This window comes from Dreissena polymorpha, chromosome 5, assembly GCF_020536995.1.
Source record: "Dreissena polymorpha isolate Duluth1 chromosome 5, UMN_Dpol_1.0, whole genome shotgun sequence".
In the NCBI taxonomy this organism is placed as follows: domain Eukaryota; kingdom Metazoa; phylum Mollusca; class Bivalvia; order Myida; family Dreissenidae; genus Dreissena; species Dreissena polymorpha.
The window spans coordinates 84,665,983-84,691,366 of record NC_068359.1 but is presented as its reverse complement, the minus strand read 5'-3'; the positions used below and the strand labels follow the sequence as shown (position 1 = coordinate 84,691,366).

General features: G+C 34.2%; 2 protein-coding genes across 3 annotated transcripts in view; both read left to right on the top strand.

The window, feature by feature from the left end:
- LOC127881120 (exosome component 10-like) overlaps positions 1-25,384 on the top strand; it is a 164,127-nt gene that overhangs the window by 74,366 nt on the left and 64,377 nt on the right. The gene's annotated exons all lie outside the window — the stretch shown is intronic.
- The window catches only part of LOC127881119 (uncharacterized), a 60,006-nt gene continuing 49,511 nt past the window's right edge, over positions 14,890-25,384 (top strand). For both annotated transcript variants that reach the window (XR_008049909.1, XM_052428813.1), the window contains exon 1: positions 14,890-15,022. The gene's annotated coding sequence lies outside the window, so the exon portion shown is untranslated. The remainder of the gene's footprint in view (positions 15,023-25,384) is intronic.

Below are 25,384 nucleotides of genomic sequence, written 5' to 3'. Positions count from 1 at the left end.
ATCCACACACAAACACAATGATATGTTTATTGTTGATTGAATTATTGAAAATGTGTGTAGGAATAATAGCTATATTAATTTTGATAACTAGCTCCATTAGAAAAAATGTTTCACAGAATTGGAGTAACCTGGTTGGTGGATACTGTTGCTAAGCAACCCTTGTAAATATATTTAATTTGTATTCAATTGTTTGATATGTTCAAATATCTACAGATAATTAACAACATATTGTAATGAAAAGTAATTCAGTGGATAAGAGACGCATACACAAATCCAATTGTGTTTTCCCTTAGAAAGTTAAATGTAATTAAAGACCTTTCTTTCTAAATTCAAGTTTTGAAGGCTTCATTTCCAACCCTTAGATACCAATGAGCAGCAAACAGCATAAATCCTGAACACACTGCGAGTAACTCGCAGGCTGTTTTAATGCTGTTTGCATAAAAATTGTTTGCCCATTTTCACTTTGCTTCTGATTAGGAAAGGGTTAATGAAAAGTAATTTGGTGGATTAAAGACGCATACACAAATCCAATGGAGTTTTAATCAAACTTTTATTCTGCTTTTAAACAAGTCTACAAACTATTCTTATAAATAAGTTACATTTAGAAATTTTCAAGTTCATAAAATATTCTTGTCCGATAATTAAACAAAGAGCAGGTAGCCTGACCCTTACAGTCCTGTTAAAAAATTCACAAGTTAATGAATCTGATTGTAGTGTTCTCTAAATGTAGCCAAACTGCCTTATACCTTATATAAAACTTAGCCGTCTTTTATACTAAAATGTGTGAAATTGTAACCATTGTCCCTTCCCTGGATTGTATCTACAGTAATCATTTGTTGATCCTAGATATGATAACTTTGTGACCCACAACAAATTAATGGTTTTTACCATGTTGTTTATGAAATCAGTCAATAACACAATCACTTATATAATATTACATAAAGCTTTTCTTATATAAATCCTGGTGAAACCATAACGGTGGCTTTAGCGTTTTATCAATATATTTGATTTTGTTATCCAATGCAAGCCGAAATACAAAAACAATGAATTAGCAATTTGCAAATGTTGTAATAGATGGTGACCCATTATGCAACAGTAAATTTACTGTTGTTTATGATTCAATTATTCATATGTAATCATCAAAAAGACTTAATAATATTCAGTTCTGATCAATTAATAGCTAGACATAGTAAGGAATTAATAGCAAGACAAAGTAAGGAATTAATAGCTATGCATTGTAAGGAATTAATAGCTATACTTAGTAAGAAATTAATAGCAAGGCATAGAAAGGAATTAATAGCTAGGCATAGTAAGGAATCAATAGATAGGCATAGTAAGGAATTAATAGCTAGGCATAGTAAGGAATTAATAGCTAGGCAGCTTAATGACACAGAGTTTTGGAACGTTATTGGTATTGTGGACATTCTCCCCAGGTTTATAAGAAGCCCTATGGCAGTCCAGATGCCTACATTGAGCTGTACAAGAAGAATAAGAAGGTGTTCAACTCCCAGCAGTTGCTGGCCTTTAAAGAGCTCTTCAAATGGAGGGACGAAACAGCCAGAATGGAGGATGAGAGTTGTGGGTACGCAAAAGTATATTTTGTATTTTCTGAAATTGCTTATCATTCAAAGCTGAAGAACCTTCATGTGTAAGTGATGGAAATTTAGGAATAATGGATGTGACCGACTTTGGCATAATTAATTCCCTTCAACCTTTTTTGCACTATTATTATATGAACTTCTTTATTTAGCATGGCCTCATCTTTAATGGTTTGCTGAAAGTGAAAGTTAAACTACCGTGGCCCCAGATTTAAGATTGGGGTTGTAAGCCAATACTTCATATATAAATTACAAAGTCTGATGATTATAGTCATGAGAGCGACTAACTAGATAGGTTGTGAATCTTGGGAGGATCCTAGGTTCAACCCTTCAGGGAGCATTTTCAAGATCTCCCCATAAGGTACCAGGAACTGTTCATAGCTATGAAATAGATTGTCTTAACAATGCATAGGCTTCCTTTACAATGAAACATTGTGAAACTAATAGCGAGTATTTTATTGTTTTTGCAGGTACGTGTTGCCGAACCACATGTTGTTACAGATCTGTGACATCCTGCCCAGAGAGAGACCCGGTGTGCTGGCCTGCTGTAACCCCATACCTCCTCTAGTACGACAGTACCTGAATGAGATACACACCATCATCATGAAGGCAAGAGAGGCACCCCTCACCAAGGTACATAACTTAAGAATTTTAGGAGAAAATGTTGATTTAGACTATAACAGGTAAAAGGTCAAGTTCACAGGGGCTTATTCAAGATATTTGTTTCTGTTTGCCACCCAGAGAACACTTGACAGTGACAGTTCAATTTTAAAACCGAATCAAATCTGTACCTGCCCATTTCTAGGTGGATGTTGTCCGTGAGCAGAGACCCACTAATCAACAGCACCCAAAATACAATGTGGACACACTGCTGACCTGTCCTCATGACCTCTCACACCAGGGGTCACAGATGGACCAGGAATCCAGCTCCTGTCTTCTCAGTAAGTAGATGTTGTTAAGTAACCGTAAGTTGATAGGATACATAGTAGCTAGATTTGGCATATATAACTTAAGAACAAGTTTTGCATGACGCCACTCATTTCATATTGCACCATGGAGTCTACTATAACTTTTTACACAGCCTCATTAACCTTGACCTTTTTTGGTGTTATCCTGAGATGACTTTAACATTTGTTGCTTAGGACCATTCCAACCGCCCATATTTCCTTTTGGTATTCTCCATTGTGCCCTTACCTTGTTTGATCTTCAAAATATATGTTTAATTGGCTGTCATGGAACCAAGTAGGGGCATGTGTGCTCATCAAACAGCATACTTTTGCAAGTAACTTGTTTAATGAACACACATGCCCTTACTTGGTTTTTATAAAGAAGCACTTTGACTCTCTTTTTCTATCTCCAGATGACAAAATAGTAGCGGCCAGCTCAAGTTTATTCCCAGCTGCTAAAACAGGCATCTCTATAAGTCATAGAATATCAGTCAAGGAAACTGCAACACTTTCAGCTTTTGGGAACAAGGTGACTGATTACTTTTGTGAATCTGTTAGTAATAATAAAGCTGAATAATGTATTATTAAATGCTATGATTCATAATCTCTGTAGTGAATTAATCACTGTTTTCAGTTTTACATCTTATTACCTTAATATCTTGAAAAAAAAATTCTCTGTTTGCAATCTTAAGTCAATTAAGTTCTATTTTAGCATAGGACTCATTTGATGTTTATTTGTTCTTCTTTAAATATGATTACATTTAAGTATGACACATGTGCTCAAAAAAATTATCAATCAGCTATCGTTCATATCTTGATCACAGAAGTACCTGAACTTAATTATGGCACCAGCCCCTTTAACAAATATTCATCATCTTCTGTGCACAGCCTGTTCCAAGAAGTACAGGGGCAGAAATAAAGACGAAGGTGGCACAAATCAAAGCAAGTTTTGTGAGTCCCTACTGCATGGTAAGGCCATATTCACTTTATTGCAGGTTACCGAATTTGAGGTGTACCAATTATTTATATATTAGTTTGAGTACACATGATATATTCTTTCTAATTAGATTTGTGTAATTAAGGCAATTTTTATAGGGTCTCTGATTAAAACATGTACTGACATTATTTGAAATCAGTCAAAATATCTTCTCTTTAATTATTACACCACTAAATCAGATTGTATCTACTTCATCTCTTTAAACATTATTTTGTATTTGTCATTTAAAACTTGTGTCCATCTCAACAGTCTTTGCAACATAAGAAAGAAACGAGTAGTGAATATCAAGTGTTGACACTGAAACTGATGTATGGGCTTAACAGAGAGTCCCATGCCCATGCCTCTGTACATGAATATTTTATTTCTAGTATCTATTGGAACCAGTCAAGTTCTCTGTAGTCAAGCCCGCCACGTTGAATATCAACCAGTCTGCTTCAAACACCAGTGACCTAGTCACCGACTCTATCATGAACTCATGGAAACTTTTGCCATGCTCGGTGAAGAGAAAGCCTGAGGTGACAGACAGTCCTTCAACTGCAGGTTTGGCTTTAAGCAGTTTCTAAACAGTCATAGTGCTGAAAATGTTTCATTGCAAATTGATCTAAAGGCTTGTTAATTTTATGTGAACATGAAGTTAATGTGTAGTCTCTATTAAACAGGGCTCAACATTAACTTTGGAAGCCACTTGTCTGGTCGGATAAGTAGACCAAAATTCCTCTTGTCCTGACCAAAAAGCAACTTGTCCTGTCCATTATATCTTATTCTGCTCAGTTCTTTGCAAAATAATGAAATAATACAAAATGCTCAAATCATAAAGGCTTTAATTGTTCAAAATACATGTTAACATAATTGTAGGCAATTTCAATACAAAAAGAACTGACTAGAATAACAAGAAAACTCAAGATTATTGATTTTTAAACATTATACCTTTTGAAGTTTCTTGTGATTTTGAAGACAAAAATACAAAGGATTAGCAGATTTGACATTTTTAAGAAGACAACATTGTACAAATAAAAACAAACCACAAATGGGAATGATGTCGTTAAATCATTATATACATAGAGATAACGTCACTACATTAATTGTCTGTAAGATCGGTTTGGACCGGTGTCGTAAAATGCATATTCTTTACCAGGGAGAATATTCTTGTTATCTTGCCCAGGAAAAATGTTAAGGGTTGCTTCCCTTGTAAACAGTACGGTGTAGTATCACATGGAACTATAGGAATATCTCTCGCTTTATTGTTTATACGTAAACAAAATATAAACAAAAAAAGTTTTGTGGTAACTCTACAGAAATAATGGATTTAAAGGATTTTTTTCTAAGTAATTAAATTATAACGACCTCTTGTCCCGTTGAAATATCAAATTCTTTATTTACTTTTCTAGACCAATATTTTTTGCTACAGTTATGTATCAGTAATATGCAGTTTTGTATCAGTAATCTGCAGTTCTGTGTCAATAAGCTACAGTTCTGTATCAGTTATGATCTAATCTGCAGTTATGTATCAGTAAGCTGTAGTTTTGTTTCACTAATCTGCAGTTCTGTATCAGTAATCTTCAGTTCTGTATCAGTAATGATCTAATCCGCAGTTACTTATCAGTAAGCTGCAGTTCTGTATCAGTAAGCTGCAGTTCTGTATCAGTAAGCTGCAGTTCTGTATCAGTAAGCAGCAGTTCTGTATCAGTTAGCTACAATTCTGTATCATTAGCTGTAGTTCTGTATCATTAATTGTTGTTCTTTATTAGTAAGCTTCAGTTCTGGTTTCAGCTCCTCCATCCAAGCGGTCACGTACAGACCTCCACCAGGTTGCTACCAGCAAACACATCAAGTTTAATGACGAAGGGGAAGCCATTGAGGTCTCTGAGGATGATAAGAAGGCATTACCTCAGGATATTGAGATTCCTTTGCGTTTCCAGGTAAACAGAAAATTGTTTGTTTCAAGTCAGTTTGTTTCAAATCAGAAGGAAAAAACTGGTTATTAGATTGCCGAATGTCGGAGGGCGGGCTGGCGTTCGGGCGTAACAAGCTTGTTCGGGCCATAACTTTGTCGTTCATTGCGAGATTTTAAAATCATTTGGCACATTTGTTAACCATCATTAGACGGTGTGTCGCTCAAAAGAATTACGTCCATATCTCCAAGGTCGAGGTCACACTTTGAGTTCAAAGGTCAAAAATGGCCATAAATGAGCTTGTCCAGGCCATAACTGTGTCATTCATTATGAGATTTTAAAATCATACGGCACATTTGTTCACTATCATTGGACGGTGCGTCGCACGATAGAATTACGTCAATATATCCAAGGTCAAGGTCGGCATGACTAAAAGTAGATTTATTTTGAAACAAAGGAGGTGAATTTTAAACAATCACTTCAGTTTGACTTGTCTCCCTTAATCAAACTTTTTTTTTAAATTGAAAACCTGGTTTTGTGACAATTTTGTCCCTTCTTATGTCCTTTGTCCAGTAAGTGTCTATTCTTTGTCTGGAACTATAACAGATGTTCAATTGAACTTTTGTACTATTATCAGAGTTAATTCTTGTTAAAGGTTTTAGTTTCCTCTCCTTTTAATATTTGTTTAAGTAACTTTTGCTGATATTCAACAATATTTCGCACATCATGTATTATTGTCTCCTTTGTAGATGCCATCAAAGTCCAAGAAGAAGAAAAACAGGAATAGAGATATAGACATCATACAGAGTGTTCAGGAACATTTGTCAAACATCCGAAAATTACAAGAAGAAAGTGAGCTTGCTCTTGGAGAGAACCCAGAGGATGAAAAACCAGTGGTTGTAGAACAGGCAAAAAAACCTAATAAAACATTTAAGCAATACCAGAGTGAACAGTTGAAGAAGTCTGAGAAATCAGGAACCAGTGGTTCACATACAAAGTTAAAAAAGCCAGAGACTGGAAATGGGGATAAAGATAAAATGAAGCAACAGGAAAAGAATAAGAGCCAAAGTAAAAATGGAGGAAAGAAACAAAAGGAAGCTTTTACTTCTTCGGTTACTATTGAAATTGACAGTAGACGTGGTAATGATGTGGAGATTGTTAAGGAAGAGTTTAAACCATACGACTATACACAGGGTGCAAAGAGTCTTATAGAAGGTATGTTAGTCTGGCAGTTGAGGCTTGACTTTTCACCAAAGAGGCAAATGATTGATTATATTCAAAGCAATTTTATTTCTAATCCTAATTAAACATAATCATTCACCATAACGTAATGGATATGGTGTCTGCTTAGTGATCAGGAGGTCAGGTGTTCGATCCCTACTGGGGGAACGTTCTCAAGATCTTTCACAAAGGCACCAAGTATGGTTATAGGCCCAGGAAACTGACTCAAGAGCGTTTCTATAAGCCGGATTGTTGTATTTGAGCCAAAAATAAATAGGTTTAAACTCAATTAAACACAAACATTGAAAATTAAGATGAGTGATTGTTTTTGCAGCGTATCACTATTAAAATGTATGTGAGTAAATTACAAAGCAGCCCTACATGGTTAGAAATTCTAGTAATCTATTACTTTGAACTACTTATTTCAGACTAGGTATCTGCATTTGCAAGTTTTGTATTCTGCAAAACTTAACAATGTGTAAAGATACCACACTGTAAGTGTAAATGGCGATTACTAAGATGACAATGTATTTTACATTTGAATTCATATGCACATGTCTTGTTTAAACATTTTGCCTATTATACACACTAGAGTAAGAAATGTGAAATTTAAAATGTAATACTGTCAAAGATTGTGTTTTAAAATCCCTCTAGTTCTCAGGCTCTAGTAAGACATTTGAAAAAAAAAATGCTGGTTCAGACTTTTCTCCCATATTTGATAAATTTCTCTCCCCCGTTTTACAGATATATTTTTCCTATTTTACAGATTCTGGCAAAAAGGCAAAGGGTGGTGACTACTATAACCCACATAGTAAAGACACAGGAAAGGGAAAGGTAAACATAACATATATTTTGAGTTAAATAAACACATGTTTTGTCATTTATTTGTAACATGTACATTGCGTTTAAATAGCATGAATTAAATAAACAAATAAGTTACTAAAATTACTGTCATTAACGTCATGCCAAACTGTCACAGTTACGGTTAAGACACATAAAATATGGAACTAGTTAAATCATTCCTATATTTGCTAGTGAAGATCTGTAGATGGTTACAAATAAACTTGCGCAACAAACAGAAGAGTTAACTTAAATATATTCATACATTTCAAAATATCCACATTCAAACATATGTAAAGTTTAGGTAAAATCAATTTGTGGATTGAGTATATTCCAGTTTTGTATTGAATATTTGTCATTATTTAACACACATGTCATCCCAGGTCTTTATAATTGGTTCTCTTGTGTTGGGAAAAATATGTGTGCACTCATCAATAAGATTTCTTTTATTTGAATGAATAGACAAATACACTACACTAAAGTTAAAAACTTTAAATGCAATACAGACTTAAAGCACTGTTATGTTTCATCTATTTTCATTGGTATATTATATTTTTAAACATGAAACTGTTGTTATTTTCATAAGTTTTATATCATTATTTTTATATAATTTCCAATTTGAATGTATTATAGAATTTATGTTGTGTTTGGTACAATTGTTATTGAGTGTCTATAAAAAAAAATATTTCAGAGCATGAGAAACAAGGCTTTCAAGAAGGGACAAAAGAGTTTCACCTGGAAGAACAAATGATAAATATAAAGTGGATTGATTGTGTGTTAAACGTGGCGGTTTAAATAATATAACATGGTACAATTGTCAAGCTTGTTATATATTGACTGGCCTGTTCTAAGTTCAAATTACGTTTGTCGGTCTTTGTTTGTCAGTCTTTAAGTATAACCTTTAAGCTGATTATGTTATAAGTTTTAGCTGGTAGAACAACAAACTTAATGCAATATCGTTCTATTTATTTAAATTAGAAAAAAAACTAATGATAGTACCAAATGGTCACTAAATAGGTCTGTTTAAAGTTCTGGGTAACATTATATCTTAAGCTTGTATTTATCTGTTGTTAAATGTTTGCACAGAATGTAAGTTCAATAACTTTAACTTTTGTTGCTAAAGGAAATCCTTGGGAACAATCTAGAAGTCGTTTTTTTTCAATTCATCATGGAACTTACCCATAGCATTTGTTCTTATATCCCGTCTGAGTTCCGATCCATTAACAAAATTGTCTTCAGGGTGGGACAGTTTTCTCTATATGGCTAAAGTAAAACATTGTGCAGTCACGTTTTTTTTCAATCTTCATTAAACTTGCTCAAAAGAGTATTTGAAATATGGTTATGGTATCTTGATAGCATGGCAAACGGAGGGTGTGGCAGCTCCTTAGATCGCTATAATTAAATCTTCTGGAGACTCACAGTTTTTGTCCAATCCTCATGGACCTTGCTCAGAATATTTTTGCTAAGGATATATCTCGACCGATTTCTACACTGGTTGCGGTCCTTGGAAAAACACGGCCGCCATGGCGAAGGTGGGTGCTGGGCGTTTGCCTGTATGGCTATAATTATACGTTGTGAACAAGAAGTCACATTTTGTTAAACTTTCAAGAACGATTGGTTCTAATTTTCTTTAATTGATCCGGCGTTTTATATCAAACTTGGTTTTATGATGATCTGATGTAAACTGTTGACGTTACTTGAGTGGACAATGTAAATTAAACCATATTTTGACAATTTAATTGCCGTAATTGAGAAGTGCTTCAAGTGATCTGGTTTATTACCAAATTGGGTCGAGTTATTATTCCTACATGACCTCAAAAACAATTGGAGAGCAGACTATGTAAATTATATCATTTTTAAGCATTCTAGGACCATACATAAGAATTTCTGCAAGCTATGTGTCTGGGTATTGAACTTGACTGAGATATTATGCCAATAAATATTATCACCAATTTGCTTGATGATCCAAATAAATATGTTTTGAGCGGACACAATTCTCTACTGCCCTCTGAAGGTGTTCCCATATTATGCAACTTTTTATTACAAGTTAAATATTGAGTATTGGGATACACAAGGTTGGGAAGCCATACAAATAGTTTCAATAACGACTGACTTGTAGCTTCTTAAAATAAATATGATCAACATGTTCCTGAAAATAAGCATGGTTTACATACCGTGACGGCACTTCCATCAGTATATATATACCCAGTCGTCACTACATTACTGCCATATGTATACAATCGGTCGGGTAGTTCCGGATCACTAGCGTAAATAATGGTGTTAGTATTTTGAAAAGAAAGAAATTGCTTTCAAAATACTTGGATTGTTGAGGCAAAATATTTAAGGCCATATTAATTTATTATTACTTACCAACACATTTCTGATGCCCATTTGAACTTATTCATTTGCATAAAGTTGGCTAGTTCTGAAATAGTGCGGTAATTTCGGATCACTCGGACTAGTTAGAAGATGTAGGTCAGGGAGCATCTCAAAACTTATTTTGACTGTCAAAACAAAAATGATGCATGTAATAAATAAACATCAGATGGCTTCGTTTGTTTCAGTTTAACAACTGTCCGACAATTTATAAACAGTAAAGGGTGTGTGTAAAGACCAATAAATCTGTCGGAAAGTATTTATGTTTTGATTTGAAATGGATTCCTTAATATTCTTGGTTATATTAAACAAACACAAATACTCAATAAAGCAATGTATTGATATAGTCAAGATACCTTCTTTGGAAATAACATAGTATGATAACATATAACAATAGAATCACAATAATTAAAAAAATGTATGAAATTATGACATATATGTTTATGACTAGAACATTTTATGGATGACTAGAATTTTTTTATTACTAAGGTCCTAAACAATACAGAATTTTATATAAATGTATTTATAAAAATAACAAACACTGAACAAAAACATGTACCTCTGGAATGCATTTGCTAATAATAGGATCACAATAATGTATATATAAAGTATCAATACAAATCATAACATAAACCAGTACCTCTGGAATAAATTTGCTTAAGAAATGGAAAACAATACTAGATTTCAAGTTACCTTCTTGGTAAATAACATGAATTTTTTAAAGAGGTCACATTGACCTTTGACCTAGTGACCCTAAAATGGGTGTGGCGTGTAGAACCCATCAAGGCGCAGCTACATATGAGGTTTCAAAGTTGTAGGTGGAAGCACTTCAGGGCCGTACCCAGGAAATTTTGACTGGGGGGGGGGGGGCAAACGTGGAGGGTTCGGGAGGGGTTGCCCCTCCCAAATAGATTTTTTTTAATTAGGCACTGTTCAAGCTGAATTTTAATACGTATAGAAACATTATTTTGTGCTATAAATTTATGGATATATATAAGTAAATCAGCACCTTTCTGAAGTCTAAAGCTTCAACCATAAGGGGCCGTTCATAAAGTATGTCACGCTTCAGGCGGGGGGAAGGGTGAGTAACAAAGTGTGACAGTTTGTGACATGGGGTAGGGGGTCAGACCATGTGTGATGTCCCACATTTATTTAAAAAAAATTATGTCTAATTTATTTATTATTTCTTTAGAAAAATGTAAAAATAATTTTCAAAAATTTGTGAAACATATGAATTAGTTTTATATAAAAAAAACGAATTGCGTATCTCCTGAGTGTGTTGCTCGAATGTTTAAAAGGCAACTTGGCTGGACCAGCTTATTCAATAGGCACAACCTCCACGCAGATTTCAATGACGAAATAATTTATTGGACTGTTCTATTTTTAGTTAGTAACGAGTTGAAAGAAAATCGAAATTATAATTTTGTTTTTATTAGAGGTTAACACGTGGATAAATATTCATACTGCCCATCGTAACAACCCTACAGTCATAAACGCCTGTAATGTGAAAGTTCTTTTACAGGTAAGTGAAATTTTAATACGGTTAAATAGTGAATTGTATTAGGTATTAATTAAAAAAAATGTTCGACAATGTGAGTTTGTGTGTGACGTACTTTACGGGGGGGGGGTCCAAGATTTTGTAACAGTTGGTTACATGGGGGAGCGGGGGGGGGGGGTAAAAATGGTAAAAAAAGCGTTATATGCTTTATCGACGGACCCTTGGTGTGAAATTCACACAAATGTTTAAAGCTGCTTTTGATTTCAGAAATGTATGACACTTTATCGACGGCCCCTTGGTGTGAAATTCACACCAATGTTTAAAGCTGCATGACACTTTATGAAGAAGGAAAAGCATCCTTAGAAACTAAAACTAGCTTTCATTATGAAATGTAACATACAGTATGACTGTAGAGGAGGTTTGATTTCAAAGAGAAAATACTATTATGGTTAGATGTCAGTTAACCTGCTAGTATTTTCTCTTTGAAATCAAACCTCCTCTAAAGTTTCAAAGTAAATTCATAGTAAAATGTTTATCTTTTACAACACAGTTTTCACAGAAATGTATAATAAGGTATGACTAGAGGAGGTTTGAATTCAAAAGAGAAAACAATATTATCGTTCAGACCTACGACCTTCAGTATCAGTTCCATCCATTCGTTGTTTCTCTTTCCTTGTCCAATCAAAAGACGTGTTACACCAACCATCGAAAGATGAATCATTGAACACAATGGGTAATCGACAGATCGGGGATGTGTGTACAAGGTGATAAGAAAACATAGCCTAGGGGCTTATCTCCACTGGCGAGTAAATTAGCGCTAATTCCCTCGTGTATCAGGGGTAATAAAACACATCTTCGCATTTGTATTGCGGGGAAGTGTACTGTGGGCCCTTTTTGCAGTAGGCCCATTATTAAAAAATCATAACTCGACAGCCAGCTGGGGGGGGGGGGGCCGGGCCCCTGGGCCCAGTGCCTGGGTACGGGCCTGCACTTTGATTTTAGAGCCAATGTAAAGGCTTTAGCACGACGCCTTCGGCGGACGACACGACGAGCTGGCTATGACAATACCTTGGGGTTTCTCCGAAAACAGCCGAGCTAAAAATAATGTAATAAAAGTATAAAAAAACATAAACCAGTACCTCTGGAATGAAAATGGTAAAGAAATGGAAAACAATACTAGATATCAAGTTATGTTGTTGGTAAATAACATATAATGATATTAAACATTTAACAATATAAGGATCACAATAATGTGAAAATAATTACAATATATAATAGTATCCGCCGTAGCCTCTTTGCCAATGACTGTGCAAAGCTCCTGTGCTTTTTAGGACCCATGAGTCCAACTTGACAATTATCTGAAATGCAAAATCACAGCATTAATACACATTAAACATAGAAAAATGTTTAAAATATTACCAATCTCCTTCCAGCACTACATCTTACCATTATTTATTAATCCATATATTTTTCTATAGTACAGTTTTTAGCACTCAATTCGTCTTTTATTACTCCGCCGGTATACCTTTAAATATTATAACTTATTACTACACACATAAACAATCTTTAAAAACAAACCAAGATGCATGCAACAAATGCTTATGTATGTGTTAGCCTTGACCTTGTGACTTAGAACTGATGTCTCATAACTGGTTGCATATTAATAGATCTCAATCAGATGCATGAACATGTAAAGATTGGAGAACCAAGTCCAAAAAGTGTCATTTTATGAGCAAGGTTAAAGTTTTGGGCGAGACAGACAGACATAATAAACACAATTCAATCTTATTTTCTGTATTTCTCATTGAAGTCACAAAATAGCATTATAATTAAATAATTCCAATGAAACAATGTATCAAATTTATGAGCACTTTTCATTTCATATATATCAAAAAAACTTTTGTGGTAACTAGAGCTTTAAAATATTACAAACACGGTATTTAAACAATAAACAACTGTTTTGAGATTTTTCACACTCTATGTGTATGACTTAATTCCGTGGGGGGGGGAGGGGGGGGGGGTCGAGCATGGCCACCTTTTTTAGCGCTCCAAGGTATATGAATAGCTTCCTTTTTAGACAAGAGCGGCTTCATTTTCTTATATGGGTGCCTGATTTTCACATTTGGCATACGATATGAATCGCCCAATTTTCGGACTCGGACTGGCTGCGACCTTGGTAGTCTACTAGAACCACCGACCTTCCGCCGCTAGTCACATGGATGTCTTCATAGACCACTCCGGCTTGGCAAATATTACTTGACTGTATTAACTTACCTTATGATATGTCACGAATTTGATGATTAGTGACTGGGAAATGATATAGTTATTTTTAAGTAAATAATAACGAACACCCTTAGTAAATATCACCACAGCTTTAATGATAACTATACACGCAAATACTTTGCGAACATACTAGTACTCGTATTCGTGTACATAATGCATCATCAACATATAGAGTATCTCCTGTCTAACAAAGCGTTTATAGCCACTAAACAGTACATGCATATTGATGCAGGAGTTTAAAATTCTATTCATAAAGTTAATGTAATGGCTAAATAATAAAAATAGACCCCTAGACCCCCCCCCTATATAGTCTCTATAGACTATATAGGCTAACTCCTGTGATATTATTATTGTCATATATTGTCTCTTTCGGAGGATATAATTCCAAGCACGATCGGACATTTCCCTAGAACCGCTGATCGTTCAGCTTGGTTACACCAGCACTTAAACCAGATAGACACAATCCTAAGGCCTACATCATCGGACATTGTACTAATTAATTAAACAATACGTATGTTTAAATGCATAAAGTAACGATCCATCTAAACTGCTGTAGAAAAACTGATAACTAACTGCTGAGGTCAATCATTATAGCCTTTACTGGGATCTGGTCAGGCTCCAAGCAGTTTGACGATTTAACAATAATTCTTCTGAATTTAGATATCTTGGAAAAAAACTTAAAACATAAATCTTAAGACATTTTAGCAGACGACATGGAGTTGATTAACACATGTATGACGACACACTGTGATATATGTATAAATATTACGATGGGAATACAAAACGGGACGATTGCACGTTACCGGTACGTAAAAAAGAATGAAAAAGCGTATAATTGTATCTTTGCTAAGCGCCCAATACCTAACGCCTAACGCAACACCTAATAATCCTTTTTATCCTATATATTTCCTTAGTATCGGGAGCTACCGCCCCAAACCCCCGCTTTGTCGATAGTGGTAAACAACTGCGTACCGGTAGAGTGCAATCTAGCCTAAACAACAACAACAACAACAACACGCAATGGCAATCGTAACACTTCGTCCATCTCCGGATTCTCCGTAAAGAGTAGAGTATTGCTTCCTTATGCAATAAAAAGCCGGTTGGATCCAGAGTGCACGCAATGGATCATTCGGTACTCCTCGGACAATTCCGCCATAACGGCGATCGTCTGGTGTGGTGTAGTCCACTGTCCGATGATGCGTTCAGATTGGCAATGGATCAATCTCCACGCAGAGTTGTCGTTCCTTGCTATCACGTGACTGTCATGTGATCGTCGTGCAAGAGATTGGCAATGGATCCGACGATGGCCACCCTCCGACGATGAGCGGAAAGTGTTGAATGATTGTGAATTAAGAGGAAGGCAGTTCACGGTAAGCAGTGTTCGTAGTTTCTTTCACCTGCCTTTTGTTTATTATACCATGGGTCGATGTAGGGTACCCTGTTTTTCCAGTAATTTCCCTTGTTGACTGGAAAATGGGCGGGTCCGGGGTCTGCTGCGTTTCATTCCTGTTAGTCTTTATACTATATAGGGGTATTTTTTATTTAGCCATTAGATGACCTTTATGGATAAAATTTCAAACTCCTGTGGAAATATGCTTCAAAATCGTGTTTCAATTGTGGACGCTAGTCCAAATAATTAGACGTAAGCTACCCCGCTTACGTCTAAACGGCTACCGTCGTTTTCCTATAGCAAATTGAGTTCAACTTAAACTTCAGTTTTTCTCGTTAAATCTTTGCTAATGCATAAAATTATCATTAATTAGACACAAATGTGAGCGATTACCTCTTAAATGTGTAAAAATTGTGCTTTTAAACCACTTATGTACATTTTTAAAAATAAACATACACAACACACGAAGTGTGTTTGTCGTTTATAGAATTACATTGAATTATCTTGAACGAAATTATTTTTTGAATAGGTTACACATAACCAATTGTTGTTGTACAACAAACCACATCACTTTTTAGCTTTCTGTACTTTTTAATTAAATGAAACCTATATGTGTGTGTTAAAACTACCAGTTGTATCACGGAGTGTATATTGATAGGAGATGATTCGAGTATTTGACCCTTACTGAAGTAAATTCAATCTTATGCAAAAACTATTCATTCGATTTTATTGGTTTATACGTTATCTTGTTGCTTATTAATTCCTCTTTCAAAGAATATACGTTTTAGTATACTCCCGTTGCTATTAATGGATTTATAGCGAGATAAACACAAGAAATACACATTTTATGTTTTACCACCGCGCGTTTTACCGTGTTGTGGCTATCGATCTTGTACAATTAGCGTAAAGCGAAGCGCCGAGGTTATACATTTTGATGTACCCACTCACGTCTTTTGTTGAATTATAGTTTCATTTCTCGGCCGATTTTGACAAATTATATATCATTAGAAAGCTTACGTTCCGTAGTAAACAGATATATAAACATATATTAAGTGTTTCTTCTGATTTCGACAGCCCGGCGAGTTATAACTTTAACTTTTGCAAATATCATACCGTATTGGAGTTTTAGAATCTAGATTTACGGTTGACATGTTCGTACTTAATACCAATTTGTAGCGTTTATATTTGGAGTTCAGTTTTAAAAATTACATCTTGCTTAGGAGAATAGAATTCTGTATACGATAGAAAAAAATTGTTTAAAAAAACGAAAGTAATTAAGGAATGAAGGCGGAAGAAAGTAGCGCGCGTTCCTAACGCACTGAACTGATGCTACGATCTTGGCGAATGGCGATTATGCTTTTGTTTAGAAACCGGCCATTGAATTTCCTTTGCCATGATTATTATATTTTTGATGGAATATATTGTGGTATTTTGTTCACGAAACATATCAATAAAGCTTATTATAAATAAATCTTAACAAATTAACGATTTCAGCTCTTGTTTATAACACAGAAAGGGTGATAACTTTATGATGAAACAGCTTTTATAGCGGATCCTCTCGATTTTATTCGGCTTTGCATGCATACTTGAAATAAAATGGGTGTCAAAAACATTCATCGTTTGCTGTTAATTATCAACGAGGGACTTATGTATAATTATATGAAATGTTATTTACCTTAAATTATCAATTTATTAAAGATTCTTGAATATCACGGTCGGTGTTACGCATTTCGTATTTTGACATCAGGGCATAATGTCCAACTATTCAAAATCATATTTTTTTCACTGGGACGATGACGGCTTAGATTTAGACAGGCAGACAGATAGTTTATTCAGACTTATACAACAGTACATCGTCTTCAACTCAAATATATTAATTATTTTTAGACGAATTGTTAGGTGATTACACATATAGCAGTGATGATTCTGAGAATGTTGCCATGTTTCTTATCCGTGTAATCTAGAGTCCGTGGTTTGAGCATTTTTATCGCGGTGTTCAATAAAATATATCTCAATAATCTTGTTTATCGATAGATCTGTGGTTTTATTGCCCCTGTGTTCAGCACAAACCAATTATCTCTTTATGATCAGATACTGTGCCGACCAATACTAAATAGCACTATGGTGTCATACGCCACAGCATGGACCTATACTTGTGATCATGGAGTCTTAGTGCAAGACTTAAAAAAGTATGTTGTTTCGCTTGCGGTTGTTAAAGCTAAAACGGGGCTTCCCAGCTGGCACAGCTGCAGATATTCGGATTTGAATACCTAAACTTAGTCAGACCTTATTCTTAGCCGTTGCGCGTTTTACGATATCGGATTTTAGGCGGGAATACAACTCAGTGAAACTATTCAATTTCTTATACAACATTAAGCATATTAACAGTTATTGAAATTAACAATATCAGCGACATCTTTTTAAAGACTAAACACCTTTTCAAGTATCGAATTTAACATGTCAATAAAATATATTAATACCAAAAAAGGCTTCATTTAATATTGTTCACATTAAACCTTTAAATGAAAGTGTCGCTTTAACCATTTTCCGTGTCTTATTTAGCCGCGAATCGTTTGCTAAAAACAGTTAACAAAAAGGGCTACACGTTCTAATTCCTAATGAAATACAAAAATAAGTATAACATAATTAATAACGTCCATAAACACACACGGCAAGATCAACGTTTTAATGGAAAACTAATATGACATTCCACGTAAATTATTATTTTCGTCTAAATCGAATACTATATATAGAGAAACAATGTATTTATAACCGACCAATGAGGTAACATTATGCAACTTTCAATTTACACAGTGCTATATGGCAACAATATGGAATTTGAACAGTGGTAGTGTTTTAAGGTCTGGACTATCATTACTTGTAAGTTTGTATAAACATTTTTCTAATGCAATTAGTAAAATAATGTTTATATTTTATGTTTAATAATTTATTGCATGATTATTCTGTGCTGTTATATGAATTTGATGCCGTTAAAGCTTCCGACATGAATTCATGTCGGAACGATGCTATTGCAAAATAACGTTAAACGATATGAGGTCGATGTAAATCGACCTCATATTTATAGGAGTATTGTGGACGCGTGTTGTAGATAGACGGCGCGATGGTAAAATGACATGACTGTTATAGTTACCACAGCGTGATTTTCAATGGAAACGCCGTTGAAATTAAGAAGCAAAACTTTGTAAATGCTAAAAATTGATCACATTTTCCAAAAATCACAGTTATATTATATGTCATTATCCCTTGGACTAATATTTTAATTAAATAATAGAGATGATCCGGAACACAGGTGGAAGTAACGTACCCTGGATAGTATATTCAAATAAATATATAAAATCATTTTTAATGAGGGAAAAAATGAAAAAAAACAAGCGAAAAAAAAAATCCCCTCGCTCTGATATTAAAATCATAACAAGGTCATTAACTAGAATTTTCATAGGCCTTTCTGCGCGGGCCGCAAAAATGTCAAAAAAAAATAATCCAAAGCATCCCTTGGTCCTCGTATGGGCAATAGGCCAACCTTTCAAAAAAAGTTTACTTCAAAGAAATCCGTCCAGCCGTTAACTCACAGTCGGTCGATAACCACACAATATTTCTAGCCAAACGGTCTACAAGAATAAATGTGGGACAGACTTTCACACAATATTTTTGAGTTTTAATGGATAGCTCACGTCCTATTCCTTTCAAACAACGAGGCATGTCACATAATGCATGCATATGCAACCACGGACACTAAAAACTTGATTCAAATCGACTTACTTGCGAGCAAATTACGCGTTTTTAATGTTTCTCTCTCCGAGAAATGTCAACTGGCTAATGTGTTTTACATTCAGCAGTACTACGGATTCGACCCCAATGTTTGTAACAAGACCGCTGACAACAACAACATTAGCCAGTTATGATTTTAATATCAGAGAGTGGGGATTTTTTGTTTCGCTTTATTTTTTTATTTTTTCTCTCATTAAAAATGATTTTATATATTTATTTGAATATACTATCCAGGGTACGTTACTAACACCTGTGGATACGGAACTACCCGACCGACTGTATTTACAACGTGGCTTCTCTACGTTACTGTCATCAGTATTTTATACAGTGACGTAACTTTGTTTCTTACTTTCTGCCATCGGTATGGGGAAGAATTAATTTATTTCGAAACACGTACACTGACTTGAATTTGTATAAACAGTCGTGTTTAACGTGATAACCCCAAACACTAGAAACACTGTTTATACTTGCATGTGCAATAAAATTAGTGTAATTGCGTTGTCATGCATTTTCTTATTTCCCTTCCGAATTCGTAAACAAACACGTTCATTTGAGATGGAAACGTTTATTGACTTATCAAATCCGATGAATAATCATTTTAAAATTAATATAAGCGATGAGTGTGTGTGCATGAGCATAGTGTTTTCAACCAATATACGGTGTGGTAAATGCTCGGTGGAGGCGTGTCGTTTATATGTTGGCGCAAAATGCAACTAGTACTAAAGCTTTCCCATCATACAGCGCTAAAAACCACATATGTTTCCTCAATACAAGCGACAAACTGAACGTCAAATTATAGATTAATAAAGATAGTTCAATACATTATAACTGACTAAGAAAATACACTACACAATAATAAAAATTGAACACAGACTAAAAGTGCTGTTATGTTTCTTCTATTTTCCTTGTATTTTTCTTTAGTTTTGTATTTATAATTATCATAAATCAATTTCCAATTTGCAAGTATTCTAGAATTTATGTTGCTTTTTTTCAATTTTTATTTAGTGCATAGGAACATTTTATTTCAGAGCATGAGTAACAAGGCTTTTAAAAAGGGACAAAAGAGTTTCACATGGAAGAACAAATGATAAATATATAGTGGATTGATTGTGTGTTTAACATGGCGTTTACATAATATTACATGGTACACTTGTCAAGCTTGTTGTTTATTGAATGTCCTGTTCTAAGTTTAAATTACATGTGTCGGTCTTCGTTTGTCAGTCTTTAGATATACCCTTTTATCTGATATTGTTATAAAGTTTAAGCTTATATAACAACGAACTAATGCAATAGCGTTCTATTTTAATAAATATAGCCTAATGATATTGCCAAATGGTCACCAAATATGCCTGTTTGAAGTTCTGGGTAACAAAATATTTCTTAAGCTTGTATTTATATAAATAAAAGCAAAATAATTGCACAGAAAGTAAATTTACTGATGATAGGCTTAACATATTTGAGAGAAGGTAATTTTTACAATTGTTACGCTCTGTTGAAAAACATGGCTAACAATTTTACTTTTGTGGCTAAAAGAAATAATTGGGAACACTATAAGTCGCCTTTTTTCCATTCGTCATGAAACGTACCCATAACCTTCATTCTAATATCCCGGCTGAGTTCGAAATTGCTTTCGATCCATTAAAAACATGGTCGTCACAGGATGGGCAGTTTTTTTCTATATGGCTGAAGTAAAACATTGTGCAGTCACTTGTTTGTTCAATCTTCATGATACTTTCTCAAAAGAATTCTGAAAATGTTCCGGTCTTTTGAATATCATGACAATCAGAGGGCGTGGCATCTCCTTACATAGCTGTAATTAAATCTTCTGAAGACTCACAATTTTTGTCCAATTTGCATGGACCTTGCAGAGAATATTTTAGCTAAGGATATTTTTGCATGAGCTGCTCAGATATTTATTATGTTATTTTTGTGCCAAAAATTAACTATCTTGCTAAACGGGTATTTCGGTCGTTTGCGTCAAAAAGGTGGTTTCTGGTCAATATCTTTAGTTTGAAATGACCAGTTTTTATTTGAATAAAGAAAGATCGCATGAATACCTAGCTTGACGTTGTTTTAGGGGCTAATCAAGAGAACAAATACTTAAAATTAAACAATGGTCTCCGCGCAAAGTAATACTGCTAAAAAGTATGAGCAATTACGCCAAACGCTTCGATGCATATATGACCGTTTTAAATGTTTGTATTAAAAGAAACGAATAACTATTTAATTGAGCCTGCGACAACTTTACTGACAAAGTAATATTTATGGTGCAATTGAAGGGTAAGGAAGTGCGGAGAAGGAAGTATAGATATCACTTCACGTCTGTCTAGATGTGTTATGCTTTATTGTTGAATGATAAACATCAATGGTACATTGCTTGGTTGTTTTCAAATAAATAGAGAAAAATAATGATAGCAAATTTGATCAAGTTTTTATTTAATTTCATCCGTGTGTACATATAGTATTGCATTTTGGAAACTGTCAAACCAGCCGGCGTGTTAAAATAGCTAAAAAAAGACAGCTGCCTTCGATGCCCGGCTGTGTTGATATGGTTTTATGGTTTTATTTCAAAATACATTAGGCTTGAAGCCCATGAGTACACATACATATAACACACAATGTAGTCAGCAGTGGTCAATGACATACATGTACAGGCATATACATATATAATTTTTTAGCAATATAAATTTAGATTTAACAATAAAAATAATTTGAATTTCTAAAGACATGCATATTTAAAATAAACAGCTATTTTTTACAGGTATATATATATGTATATGTATTTATAACAGTGTAAACCGTTACGAACTAATTTAAGGTAAGTATATAATATGCATATTGCAGAGTCTTATCTTATTATGCCCCCCTTCGAAGAAGAGGGGGTATATTGCTTTGCTCATGTCAGTCGGTAGGTCGGTCGGTCGGTCCGTCCGTCCACCAGGTGGTTGTCAGACGATTACTCAAGAATGCTTGGGCCTAGGATCATGAAACTTCATAGGTACATTGATCATGACTTGCAGATGACCCCTATTGATTTTGAGGTCACTAGGTCAAAGGTCAATGTCACGGTGACCCGAAATAGTAAAATGGTTTCTGGATGATAACTCAAGAACGCATACGCCTAGGATCATGAAACTTCATGGGTAGATTGATCATGACTTGCAGATAACCCCTATTGATTTTGAGGCCACTAGGTCAAAGGTCAAGGTCACGGTGACCCGAAATAGTAAAATGGTTTCCGGATGATAACTCAAGAACGCATACGCCTAGGATCATGAAACTTCATAGGTAGATTGATTATGACTGGCAGATGACCCCTATTGATTTTGAGGTCACTAGGTCAAAGGTCAAGGTCACGATGAACCGAAATAGTAAAATGATTTTCGGATAATAATTCAAGAACGCATATGCCTAGGATCATGAAACTTTATAGGTAGATTGATCATGACTCGCAGATGACCCCTATTGATTTTCATGTCACTAGGTCAAAGGTCAAGGTCACGGTCCCGAAATAGTAAAATGATTTTCGGATGATAACTCAAGAACGCATACGCCTAGGATCATGAAACTTCATAGGTAGATTGATCATGACTAGCAGATGACCCCTATTGATTTTCATGTCACTAGGTTAAAGGTCAAGGTCACGGTGACCCGAAATAGTAAAATGATTTTCGGATGATAACTCAAGAACGCTTTTGCCTATGATCATGACACTTCATAGGTACATTGATCGTGCCTTGCAGATGACCCCTATTCTTTTCAGGTTTGTGCCATCGCCCTGCTTAGACTTCAAGTTTGTGAGCAGATACTCTAAATTGCGTTAACTCGAATATAAATTTTGAAATATTTACAACATTGAGATTAGGCTGAAATCTAAAACTTCAGTAAATGCAATAGTTTTTACCCCTTGTCGTTTTTTGTAACTAGGTTATCAATCTTGAACGTATATATCAGATGTGCGTTGTTTTACAATATATATACAACAATTAACGTCCCCCTACTTTCTGAAAATACCATGCCTCACCGAAACCTAGGGTATATAAGATATGTTTAACAGATTTTACCCAAGAATTGTTTTCGGGATAAAGTTCAAGATCATGTAATAACATATTATAAACAATTTAAGTATATTTAACATCATCAGATTGTAATATTTTTAACTAATATTTTAAAACATAAACGATCAGTTTATTTATTTAGGGGTTTACACCCAAGTTCCCCGTAAATGAAATTATTTTGTGTTTGAGATCGGACACCAGCAACTGTTTACAATAACGTAGGTGTATTCTTTCAATTTGGATGATATTGTTTAATTTCCAAACTGCACAGCCATAACTTCCCTTTTTCAAAATCATTATCTTTGTTTAATTGATATTTGATATTGGAGTTTCCATCGTGCACAATACTCATATAACAAATATAATCCATTTTGTAAACCAGCTTTCGATTCTGCAAAGATAACAATGTCGTCAGTATACAACATTAAAATAATGTTAACATGCCAATATCAACGCCTTCTGATTTGTTTAGTAGAATAAAGTGTTTCTCGATATTGTTAAGATACATTGAAAAATAAAAAGGGCGATAATGATTCCACTTGCCTTACCCCTAAACAACTTGTAAACGATTCATTACTGATTTCGTTGTTATTTTTTATTTTTGATTTAACAACATTATATATTGATCTTATTATATTCAAATTTTTACCTCTTATGCCTAGTTTTATTAGTTTGTACCATATAATATCTCTCACAACAAAATCGAATGCCATTGTGAAATCAATAAATGCCGTATACAGTTTCTTATTTTGATTTAAAATATGAGAAATAATACCTTGGAAGACAAATAAATTATAAACTGTTCCCTTCCTTTTCCGAAATCCGGCTTGGGCTTCTATGTAGACATTATATTCCCCCCCCCAGACGCTCGATCGATTGTTAATAATTTTAATAAGTAATTTTCTTAAAGTGCTTAACAATGTAATTTTTCTGTAATTGGCCTTGTCGTCTAATTCGCCGTTCTCATGTATAGGGGCAATTAACCCCTTGCTCCATGCCTCTGGAAAATAACTTTAGTTGAACATTTTATTAAAAAGTACAAACAAAACCTCCAAAAAAGGAATTTCGAAACTCTATGTTTTAAAAACTAATTTAATACATAATCCGGACCAGCCAACTTACCAGTTTTTAAACAAATGCATGTTTTTTTAATTTCTTCACGTGTACTCTCACTATTTAACTCTTCAAACATGACGTGTAATTCGTCATTCAAATTCCGCTTATTAAAATGTCTCCGTCTGGTTGGTAGAAGTGTGAATTGGGATCAATTATTGATTAAATATCTTGCAAAGTCATCTGTATGCACCGTGCTTGATTTAATTGGCTTAACAGATCCTTTTAACATATTCAAATATCTATTTGCATCTGAATATCTATTGTGTTTTAGAATTTTTGTCTGTTCCGAATCATATTGATATTTATTCTTTCTAACAAGGTAGTTCTATAAACTACGTGCACTGGTCATGATAATTATATTTTTTGTCAGACCTGCCATTCCTATGTATGTTCAATAGTTTCTAGAACTCCGTTTTTGCTGATTTACACTCGTTACTGAACCATTTGTTATTTTGAACATGTTGAAATCTTTCATTGTTGATAGTTTTTGTAGTTTTCTTAAATAATGGTGAACACTCTTAATCAACAATGGAACAGAAATTGTCTAAGTTTTGGTCTAAAGACGACAAAATGTTAGTGGTATTTATATCATTGCACACCGTGTTTAAAGACTGAAAAATACTTTAATTTTGTATTGACTTTATATAAAGATCGGTTTTAGTTTTATCCCATTTGTACATATATGTTGCATTAGCATATTTATTTTTGAACAAAGCAGTTGTATCAATATCATCAAAAGTATCCTAATTATTGTAGTTAGTTATATAAAATTGTACTACACAGTGATCAGATATTAAATTAGAATCAAAGACCTCAAACTGATCAAAACATTTGAATAAAGAAGGTGAACACATAACAAGATCGATAACACTAGACCTTTGGTTGGTTACACAAGTGAATTTTCCAATTGTACTATCTACACCTACTCTACCGTTCAACACTTTTAACCCAGTCATTTTGCAAAATTCAAGTAGACAATTAACATGCTCATTAACAACTTTATAATTATTGACTTTAATCTTGGTAAACAACTGTCTGCGATATAATCTTCTGGAAATACATTAAATCGCTGTAAATCATTATTTTCCTGGTAATACATTAAATCGCTGTAAATCATTATTTTCCTGGTAATACATTAAATCGCTGTAAATCATTATTTTCAACATATTGGCTTTAACGCCAATTCTTGAATTAAAATCTCCGCATACTATAAATCTGCAATTAAACATTTAAACATATTTTACACGTGTTTGTATTAAATTACGGTTAAGTTGTGGTTGCTCTGGACGATTTCTTCACACTTATTTATAATAAATTGCACCTTAAGGACGTACGCGGCAGTTTTAGTGCAAATTTTGCTACACCTAGAATCTGATAAG